Source organism: Montipora foliosa, chromosome 1 (assembly GCF_036669935.1).
Source record: "Montipora foliosa isolate CH-2021 chromosome 1, ASM3666993v2, whole genome shotgun sequence".
NCBI classification, from domain to species: domain Eukaryota; kingdom Metazoa; phylum Cnidaria; class Anthozoa; order Scleractinia; family Acroporidae; genus Montipora; species Montipora foliosa.
This window is the reverse complement of record NC_090869.1, coordinates 71,802,673-71,814,857: the sequence shown is the minus strand read 5'-3', so window position 1 is coordinate 71,814,857 and position 12,185 is coordinate 71,802,673.

The following is a 12,185-nucleotide window of genomic DNA, read 5'->3' as shown; positions in this document are numbered from 1 at the left end:
AGCACAAATTTACAACATTGCACCTGGAGAAGGAAATATACCTATGAGTATATTTAGAGACACATATTCCGAAGAGTTAGCATATCCAGGAATATATTTAGGTCAAAAGAGACCTGAAAATGATAAGAGATTGGTTAATGTTCATTACAGTGATATTTGCAAGTCAGAATTGAGGAGGGCAGACCGACGAGCTGCTTTGTGTGTGGAGAATATATTTTTTAAAACTAAAAAGTTGCAAATGAAGGTTCTTTTGGGAAAATCTCAAATAGCTTTACGAAAATGTAAAGGTAACAATGGAACTCTCACAGCTGGTCAGTTAAAGCAGCAAGGTACCTTGGAAAGATTAGTTCGTCTTGATGAAGGCTACAAATTTTTAAGAGCACTTCGTGGCTCACCTCCTTATTTTGAGAAAGCAAAAAAAGATATCTTTGCTATGATCAGACAACTAGGACCTGCTACTTTGTTTTGTAGTTTTTCATCAGCTGAAACACAGTGGATACATCTTCTTAGAATACTTGGCAAGCTTGTTGATGATAAGGATTATTCAGATAATGAACTAGAGAATTTGAACTGGGAAGAAAAGTGTAAGTTAATTCAGAGTGATCCGGTGACTTGTGCACGCCATTTTGATTATCAATTCAATCAGTTCTTAAAGCATTTTTTAATGAGCAGTGCCTTAGGGAAAATAGCAGACTGGTTTTACAGAGTGGAATATCAACAGAGGGGCTCGCCTCACATTCACATGTTAATTTGGCTTGAGGATGCTCCAGTGTATGGGTGTGATGAAGATGAAGATGTCACATCATTCATAGACAAAATAATCACTTGTGAAAGACCAAGTAGTGGTCAAGAATTAGGACCTCTTGTCGACAGACAAATTCACAGGCACTGCCAAACGTGTCGTAAAAAGTCAAAAAAAGCAGAATGCAGATTCAATTTTCCACAACCACCTATGAAGTCAACAAGTATTTTGTATCCTCTTGGCAATGATATGTCTCAAACTGAGATTAGAAAACACAAAGATATGTGGAAAGACATCAATAAACATTTAAATGACATGAAAGAAGGTGAAGAAATCACATTTGACCAATTACTGATCAACCTGAATGTCACAGAACAAAACTACTATCTTGCTATTCGATCTGGGCTCAATTCTCCCACCTTGTTTTTGAAAAGAAATCCAAATGAATTGAGAGTGAACAACTATAATAGTGCCTGTCTACGTGCATGGAGGGCAAATATGGATATCCAATTTGTGCTAGATGTTTATGCTTGTGCAATGTACATTGTGTCTTACATTTCAAAGGCGCAAAAAGAAATGAGTCAGCTTTTACAAAAAGCATGTGATGAAGCCAGAGATGGAAATTCTAGTATAAAGCAACAAATAAGAGACATAGGCAACAAATTTTTAAATAGTGTGGAAATAAGTGCCCAAGAAGCTGTCTACATAGTTCTGCAACTACCAATGCGAAAAAGTTCTAGAGAAGTGATCTTTATTCCGACAGCCCCTCCTGACAAAAGAGTGCAACTGTTAAAATCAATGAGTGAAATTGAAGAAATGGATGATGACTCAGAAGAAATTCATTGTAACGGTCTGTTACACAGGTATATACAAAGACCTGCTTGCCTTGAAAATGTTACTTTAGCTGACTGGGCTGCTTTGTATGATTCATGCCAGAAGTCCTTTACAAAAAAGTCAAAAAGTGTGGATGTAGACAATCTCCCTTTGGAGACATTAGATGATGAAATCAATGATGATGAACTTTTGGATTGTGCCAAAGAGACCTTGCAAATTGAAAAGCAAGGAAAACCCAAAAAGCGTTTGAAACCAAGGATAATTAGAAGTGTTTGGTTCAATGTCAAATCTCAACCAGAAAAACACTACCGTGAGCTTATTATGCTTTTTACTTCATGGAGAAATGAAGAAGCTGATTTGATAGGGAGCAGTTCTTCATATCAGGAGCATTACCTTCTGTTGAAAGAACAAATAGATGAACAAATGTTACAGTATGCTATCTGTAGTGAAGATCTAACTGAGATAGAACTACATTTACAAAATGCAGATTGCAATGAAGACCAGTTTAATGTAATAGCACCCAACACACAAAATATTGAAGACCTTTATTTAATCTACTAGTGAGGGATAAACATTACAAACAGTTGATATCAACATATACAACTGACAACAAAACAGTCATTGATCACATATATACAAACATATCTCACTCAGATATACAAGCAGGCGTTTTGGAAACATATTTTAGTGATCATAAAACAGTTTGGGTCTCATTTGACAATATTATGTACAAATAATTACTTAATAATGTAAAAACCATAAATTGGAGACAATGCTGAAACTACCCAACAAATCACTAGGAGAACGAATTATCTCCCTTTTAAAAGAGAAAGTTAAAATGACCAACTTTTGAGTACTATTTTTATGGTAAAATTTATCATTCTGGAAAGACTTCTATAATCAAAATGTTCCTGGGAATCCAGCATCTTTTGCCTTCTACAACCCCATGTCACACACACCATCTTCAGGTAAGTCTTGATTCCCCCCTCCTTTTACTCCAACCGGCCATGCGTCGACCCTCATACTATTAGTTAATTTGAACTACTTTGACATTTTATCAGCAGTGCACCAGTCTAACAACAATTAGAATTTTCTGCAAATAACAATAAATTATAGATAATTATTATAATTCTAATATGTTGGTTTCTTTGAATTTAAAACAGGTCCAGTCAAAGAATTTCACCATTGACGGTGGTGACATTTGTGCTAAGACCCAAAGGCAGAAGAAGTGCCAGTTGCTTGAACTGTCTCCAAATCAACTTGAAGGCCTCATTAAAATAAATAACAAACTCGTTTCCTGAGGTCTTAATCATCAATATTGGTTGATTGAACAGTGGCCCTTGAACCTTGAACAACTAAAGTTTGAACAAGATAATTCTGACACTAAGGACAACAAGAGATGTCTACACCATACGATGTGAGCACAAGAATCTAGGAAGTGAAGTGAAGCACACTGAGTCATAGAATGTGGATCACTCCCCATTATGACAATTGACTTTATATCAACACCTGATCTGTGCAATTTTACCACATCTGCTACAATCTTAATGTTGACAAGCCAAGAAAGAAACAACATTGGACATATATCAATCTGTGTACAATAATCACAAGAACTTGTTAGGACTTCACTGGATTTTAATACTGCTGGCAAATTATGAATTCAACACTTGCATGTACATGTTTGGTTAAAGCGCTGGACTGCAGATAGAGTGGTCCACATTTGAGCCCTTGTCAAGGTCATTGTGATATGTTCTTGAAACATACTACCAGCAGCTTGATGCTACAAAAACCAGACATAAGGACCAGCTGATACGCCACGGCTCAAATGCAGACTTTCTCTTCCTTACCTATATTGAGACTTCATGAACAAGTCAATGTCATATCAGTAATTAATATCTTGTCTATAATGTCAGTTGTACGTACAATTAAAAGTATTTGCCCAGTGTATGTTAACAACCATCTGAAAGCCTATGTTTATTAATTCACAGAATTTTCCTCAATTTTTGCATTAATTTGCTTCGATTCCCTCCTTTTATGTAGCACTTCACCACAAAGAGAGAGATAACCATTGCAACAACAGCATACTACTGATCATATACGTGCTAACTCTCACGCCTGCGGGTTGAAAACTTCGATCTCACGCCGGCTCACGCTTGCGGGTCAATTTCTCACGCCTGATTGGAAAATATGTGAGTTGTTGCCATCTTGCTTAACACAATTTCCAAAAATATGTTTACTCAGACTCATCTAAGGAACGAAAACCATGTGTAAAATGAATAAATGACAATACCTTCCTCGCGATCTCTGATTTTTGAAGTGAAAAGCACTGGGAGCGAGTGTTTATACGTCTTCGAAAGAGTTCGGAAGACTTCGGACTTCTTCGGAAGACTTTGGACGTCTTCGGAAATGATCGTGTCGTCTTCAAAATCTCAGCACTCCCAGGATAAAAATCTCACGCCTATATCTCAGAAAAAGTTGGCAGGTATATGATCATTCATTTGAGAATTCGCTTCTCTGGCCCTTTTCAACGGACATCTCGGCATTTTAAGAACTCCCTTTGGATACTATTGTCTATATCTTTTAAAGTCAGTTTAAGTCAAAGATGGTGTCAAGGTTGGCTCTCATAAGCTTATAAATCGGTATCGTGAATTCATGATACGTTTTGGCAAAGGTGTTTGAATGGCGAAGTGAGTCAAGTGAAATATTCGTGTTTAGCACGAGGTTGTCTTTCTTGGGTTAAGTTTGCTTTGAGTGAAAATGTTTTATATCTGGATACTATCCGATGCTGTTTTCCTTCTTTGAGTATTGATGTATTTGTGTTTTTCACTCGATGTTCTTTGAGATTTTTGTCTCTAAAATTATATATTTTATCCATCAAATTGTTGTTATTGTACAAAGTGTACGCCATTCGCTTTTGCTCAGAAATAATCTGTTCGTCGTAGCAAGGCGAACAACGGCCATCGTCCTTTGAGCGAAGCCATTTGGCCGTAAGAAACTCCTAGCTTAGCCCATGTTTTTTTATATTTTGCTTTGCTAATGTAAAATTTAGCACACCACCGAGGCGTACTCTCCCCAAACCTTTTCAGCCAAGGCAGCCGTCCGTCCCCCACTGGCCTGGTATTGTTTCACTAAGGGACGTAGTGATGACGTAAGTAGATCACATGGCTATTGGAGCATCTATTTGATTCGCCTTCAGTTAGGGCGTTGTTCAAATGTCGCAAGGAAGGCGAAGAAGCTTTATCGTTTCGTGTGTGTTAATAGCAAGTAGCTGCTATTTTTACAGTCTTGCTGAAATGTCACAACAAACGCGCAGAAGAACTGCTAATGGTATGCGTCTTTATCTTTTCATATTTATTAACTAGTAAACTAGTATTTTCTGACAGAGTTTAATTCAACATTATTCAGATTCCACGAAAACGCCCTCCACTCAAACTTGGAAAACCAGTAATGCCAATGTGCCTTCAACCGTTCCTTCAGCCCCCAGTTCAACCACTCGCTCAGCCGCTATCGCAGCTGAAAGTTCAGCCGCTAGTTTAGCCGCAAGTTCAACCGCTCCTTCAGCCGCACCTTCACCGACACCATCAACAGCTTCAAGTCCATGTCTCATTGGATATCTACAAAACGTAACTTCAAACATGATTTCTTCAAAAGGATCGGAATACTTTTCATTCACGGTGCAGAAACATGATTCTTCGGTGAAAGCTGTATGCTTTTCGCCAAAAAAACACAAACAACAAGTTGAAAGCAAGGCTGAGAGCTGCTCACCGTGCAAACTAACAAAATTTGTCCCTCATCCAAGCGAGGAAGATGTCATCTGGGTGAATAAAAACACTGAGATTGACGACGCACGAGACACGGAGGTCAATTTTTCATTCCGAAAAATTAATGAGACAGCTACCATAACTACAACAAAAGATGTTGCTGAAATCAAAGTAAACCAAATCGTTACCATCCGGGGCCTTTTACTGTTTGGAGAGAAGAAACCAGAACAAGTGCCAAGTAAGCCACACCTTACGAAACTAGAAACTTCTTAGTTGACGACTACGGCTCAATACCTGTGACGCTGTGGAACAAACAAATAAATACTGCCCGAGATACTGGCCAACACTACGAAATACAAAACATCCGCGTACGACAATATAACGGCCAAAAGTACTTGTCCTCCACTACCGAAACCAAATTATTACTTTCGAAACAACTTGGTCAACTAGAGCCACAAGCCATTCAGCAAGCGAAAGAGACTCTCAAACGTCAAATACAAGAAGCTGAAGTTTTCTGCGCCCAAGTGCTCACCGTTGAAATCCTGAAGTATTTCACCTGCGTCAATTGCAAGAAAAAGGTTCAATCACGCCAAGAGTCGCCAATGCTGAAGTGTACCAATTGCAACTGCCATTTTCTGAAAGACAGAAGCTCAAAGAACACAGCAGCAAGAATTTTTATTGAAGGAGATGGTCAAACGTCATGGTACACATTGTTCACACCCAGTATCCAGGCAATCGTAGACTACATGAGTACTAATGCTAATGAGAAGAACGTGGACCAAATGGACGAAGAAGAACTGAGTCAAGTAATTCTTTTGTGTAAAGATTTGAAATTTACTGTGACTCCTACCAATGTAATCACCAATGTTACCTTTACCTAGATGACCTCCCGTTATCATCAGCTGTAGCTAACCAGTAGTAACTAGCCAACAGTTTTTACACAATATCTAACTGTTACCATAAATTGTTATAAATGGAGTTGTGAGATACCGTTATGTTAGTTTGGACTTCACTGATTTATACTAGCTGTCACCTATGTTGCATTTCATAATTTAAAAACACGAAAAACAACTAAGTAAACTAATTTTTTGATCTTAAGGTTTCAAATTGACGGTTACTCCTACCATTGTTACCTTTACCTAGATTACCTCCCGTTATCGTACATGATGAGTAAGTCAGTTTTCACTTTATTTTGTACTTGTCACCAATGTTGCATTTCTCAGCAAGGAGGCAATTAACCACTACAATAATAAACGAACAAAAGTTGAATGAAGTACTTGTAAACACTTTGAAATAAATCAGTTGGGTTTTTGTTACACAAAACGAGTTTTAAAAAAAATATGTTACTTAGTAAGTTTTACAACCCCTCAACTTACATTTATTGTAATCTTTCACAGAGCGAAACTCACAATTTATGTTTAGATATTTCTGGATTTGTCGTAGTTCCTAGTTTTGGAGATTTGGAGGGAGTAGATTAGGTCTTAAGACCTAATTTTAACCACGCGCTGTTCAATATTTATTTTAGTGCGTAAACAGTCCCGTTCTGCAAGAAATTCTTGGATGAATAACGAACAATCGTACAAAATTCCACTTCTCGGACAGAACTGTCTGCAATTGCACATTGAAAGTATGTCATAAATTGCGTCGATTCTATAAAAAACCCGCAGAAAATACAGTCTCGTAAATAATGTCGCGCCACCCAGTCTGCAAATGTCGGAAGAAAATTTACACTTAATGATTTCATTACTTCCAACTCCGGTTTATGGCCACCAACAAACGAAGTTTTACGGATCCACATAACATAATAACAAAGTCCACTATTGTACTGTAGAGTTACGATTAGCAATTTGAGTTTCCCTCTTTGAACTAAGATTTGTTGAAACGTTCCGTAACTGTAGATTCGCAACTTAAAACATAGGTCCCTCGGCGGACATGTGCTTTCGGGTAATTGTTGACATGTGTTTGTGATTGGCGTTGACAATAAATGCTTGGAATCCACGAAGATCGTTGCAATTAAGTTTACAGATAAACACTGCATGTGGCTACTTTAACAGTTAGAAAAATAGGTCCCTCGGGGAGACATATGCTTACGGGTAACAAATGTTACACCCGGTCCATTAACATTGTCTGTGTGATTGTTGACACATTTTTATAATCTGCGCTGACAATCGCTGCTTGGAATGCACGAAGATCATTGCAATTAAGTTTACAGATAAACACTGCATGTGGCTACTTTAACAGTTACAAAAATAGGTCCCTCGGGGCGACATACGCTTAAGGGAAACAAATGTTACACCTGGTCCATTAACGTTGTCTGTGTGATTGTTGACACATTTTTACAATGGGCGTTGACAATGGCTGCTTGGAATGCACGAAGAGCATTGCAATTAAGTTTTTCAGATAAACACTGCATGTGGCTACTGTAACAGTTGCAAAAACTGAGTGAATTTCGAAGGAAGAATGGATGCATTTATAGGGAAAACAAAGAAAAAACGAAATAATGAACGAGAAGTAGAAAAGTGTGCAAAGAGTCGCGATGGAATCCGGTCAAGGTCAATGCAAAGATTTCTTGGATTTGTTTTTTACCTTTTCACTCCAGAAGAACACTGGCAATTCTCAAGGTTTAATACGTTTGTCAAATAATTCTGTGTCACGGACGATGTACAAAGAAAGAAAACAAATAATGAACAGGTCACTTGATAGCATCAAGTAGCTTCATTTGCGTGAGCGATGTTAATGCTTACCTCCCGATTTTCCCGCGAAACTCTTTTGGCTTGCAGGAAAATCACAAAATTTTTCCCGGAAAATTATTTAAAGGTAATTTCGTGACATTTCTGGTGTTAGTTGATCTTGCTTTTTGTTTGCTACCAAATTAGATTATCAAATTTCAAGTTCTTTTACCATCTCAACAACTTTCAGTCTACAAAGAATTTTTATCTAAAATGAAATTTACTTCTTCCCGTCAGGAATTTATACTTTAAATTTCTGCAAAATGTCCGCTTTAAACATCTCGATCTCGAAATGCCAAAGATATGCATCATCCCATCTCTTGGCACATCAAAGTATAAGGTTGTTTATCAGATGAAGAAATTACAAAATGTTTCGAAATTCGAAAATATCTCCATCTTATGACTGGAAAATAAATCTAAAAACTCACTGGAGAAGTCTTAACTACATTTCTACTCCAAAAGAAGGCGACAGTTAGTAAGTTGTGCAAAGAGTCCCGATGGAATCCGGCAGTACGTGATACTGTTTGAAAATCAAGGTCAACGCAGAGTTCCTTTCTTTCGATTTGTTATTTATTTTTTCACTCAAAAAGAGCACTGGTAATTCTCAAGGTTTAATACGTTTGTCAAATAATCCTGTATCACGGGCGATATACAAAGAAACAAATTATGGCCACGTCACTTGATAGCATCAGGTATCTTCATTTTCATGATGCCTTACCTCTCGATTTTTCTGCGAACATCTTTTCGTTTGGATGAAAATCACAATATTTTCACCGCAAAATTATTTAAAAGTAATGTCGTGACCTTTCTGGTGTTTCTTGATTTTAGTAGCTACCAAAATTAGATTATTACTGGGTTGCCAAAGCCAGTCGGAATCTCGGTTTCATTTCCTGGGTTTTTTTATTTTCCGTGTCGGGAAAAGTCTTGCCTGTCACTCCCCTGCTAAGTGGTGACTTTGTGCATAGAGCCTTCTGGGCGTATTTTCGTAGGATCGAAAAGGTAGTAGAAATGCGTAGATTTCTCTGGTGAAAAACAGTAGAACGATTAACTTAACCGGGAATGGCGTCGAAAGTCATGTAACGCGAATGGCGTTTTAGTGGATCTTTGAAAAAAATATACCCTTATGAAGCTCAATAATGGCAAGGCAATTGGATATACAGACGATGGAATCTTAAAAGCGACGAGTAATGGACTTCGACAACAATCTATCGCCCGTCGAGCCGAAATCAAAGTGAGCTGTATTTACCTAAAGTACATTGTAATTTAACACGATCGAGGTTCTTGTCTTCACGCACGCAATGAAATAGGAAGAGGTTTTCGCCTCTAAGAGCAAATATGTTGTTTGTTTCAATAAATTTTTCGCTGGAAAAGGATTCCGTGGTATTTTCTGCCTTTGTGAATTATAATATCATGTTGTGTATTGCATTTTCAAGCTTAATGTTGAAATGTGATATGGGAGAAGTTTTTTAGTATTGCTCTGTAAGCAGAAAGGGTTCACAGGCCTGTTGGAAGCATGCTTGAGTTTCAACAAAATGAACCCCAAAATCAGTGAAGAATTGTGACGCAGTTGAATAATAAAGTAGCTGCTATTTCCAAAATGATGGAACTACCTGGTTAGAATAAATAACGTCGTACGCGTCTTGGAGAGTAAATTTTGACTTTGCATAAACAAGACTTGGGCGATTGTGATCTTTGTTTTGACTTCGCTCATTTCATTGTCAAACTTTATAACACTTGACAGAAAAAGAAACTTACAAAAACCGGGTATCTTGTCATCATTTGACACAGATACTTCACTGTTTGGCGAGTAAACTTCATTACGGCGCCCGCTGAATTCCGGCGATGTCACTTTCGATTTTGCGATTTATTTGTAGAGCGAAAACGTACAATAACAAAATTGAACATTGCAAAAATCCCCCAAAATGTTTGTCGCTGATCGTAACTTTTTATATTCTATATTCACGGTTCAAAATAAATGTTGTTTTCATGTCGTAAATATGTTATTCTCGAGCGATCGTCCTGGTTTTTCAAATTGCAAGCAACTCTGGGTTTCTTGGTTTGCGTTGTCATGGAAAATAACTCACTCACTCACTCACTCACACAACCCCGATGACATAGTGGATTACGGGCTAGCCAGTAACGGCATAAAAACTAATGCCTTCGAACTTATATCCGACAGATATAACATAACAACAAAGTCCAGTATTATCCTGTAGATCTGCGATTAGCAATTTGAAGTTCCCTCTGTTAACTACAATTTGTTGACATTTTGGCAGTTAATTGCAAAAGATTTGGTGGCTAAAAAACTCATATGCTCAAATGCATCCAATTGTAATGCGTCAAAAGCCCTATCCCGAAAAATGTTTACTTCACTGACTCTTAACTCCGTCAATCAGGGCTGAATGGTGTGAAACTAAACATAAGACCCCAAGTACGCACTGCGGACCTATTTTTAAAACCGCTAGCGGCCAAAGAACCTTTTATTATAGAATAGTTAATTTATGGAACTCTTTAGATTATAATCTTAAACTGTGTGATTCAGTCACTGTTTTTAAAAATCACCTGAGGACCAAATTACTTAAAGAACTGTAATTTAATACTTATATATTTTAACAATTTTTAAAATTTTATCTTTTATCTTTTAATTGTAAATAGGAATATATTTGTGTTAATATTGTCTTTGAAAAGCCCCTTGGGGAAAGTCAATAAAGTATGTATGTATGTATGTATGTATGTATGTATACTCAACTGCCTGAGTAAAATAAAATTTTTACTCGTTTTTCAGAGTTCAGATTACTCGGCTTTTTTTGCTATGAAGCAGCCGTTGAGGCGTCTACATCTGGTGTGGGATCAGAGGGCCTTTCCGACGCAATGGTTTCGTCTATTGTGGCTGCAGTGAAAACGGCGATACAGTCGACCAACGCAGCCCAAAATTCTCCCAGTCCCCTCAATCTGGTCGCCGACGCAGTGCAACAAGACGTGGCCTCTATTACGAATACTCCAGTGAGGGCCGTTGAGTCGTCAGGTAGTGAGATATTACCCAGTGCGCCTTTATTTTCTAGTATAGGTGTGCCCTTAGGTAGCCGCTTGAGTGCACGCCTAAAGAATAAGATCTGGGCGGAGGAATTCGTTACCTTTGGCGCTCTTCTAGATACGTCCCCTAATCTGGATAAGTTTGCATTATCAATCACCGCTCCCACCACCGGAATTGGGTCTAAAACCCCTAATTTTACCTTCGAACCGGTAAACCATTTAAAGAAATTGACGTCTATCCACGAGTGGGTGTCGGCTTTCCACACTTTTGTTGCTGTCTACTGCGAAAAATTTCCCAGAGAGACGTCAAATTTGATGCAATTTTGCGAAACCGTGCGCGATATCGCCACGCGTGGGGGGGACTGGAACTATTACGATGAACAGTTTAGGTATCTTCGTCAAGGCAACCCCCCAAAGTACCCGTGGGGAGTGGTGCATTGGGAGTTATGGCATCGCGCGATGATTTTTCGTGCCAAATCTGGATATTTTGCAACCGACAAGCCCAACTCGAGGTTCAGGGGCAAACAACCTATGGTCCGAGGGGTGTGTTTCACTTTCAAGGCCGGACGTCCCTGTGCGGGCTGTAGATATGACCATAGATGTTCCAAATGTGGTGGTAGACATGCAGCAACATCCTGTCAATCTGCCCCAAACATTCCTAAACCAGCCGGAGATAGAGCTATCGCAACTCCATCACATAATAAACAGCCCGCCAGTAACGTCGGTAAAAGTATCCACACTTAGCCCCCTTTTACAACAATATGACGCTCGCCTTAAAAAATTTTTGATTGATGGTTTTTCGTTTGGATTTCGCGTTGGGTTTGTTGGTACTAGCCGATTACGTCTTGCTTCAAATTTGCGCAGTGCGAAAGAACAACCTGAAATTTTAGCTGCTAAACTTGAGAAAGAATTGTGCGCTGGGAGAATTGTAGGTCCATTTTCTCGTCCACCTTTTGATAATTTTATTTCTTCTCCTTTAGGCGTAGTTCCAAAGAAAACCCCAGGAAAGTTTCGGCTTATACACCATTTGTCATACCCCGATGGGTCGTCGGTAAATGATTTTATTCCAGACCAATTCTCGTCGGT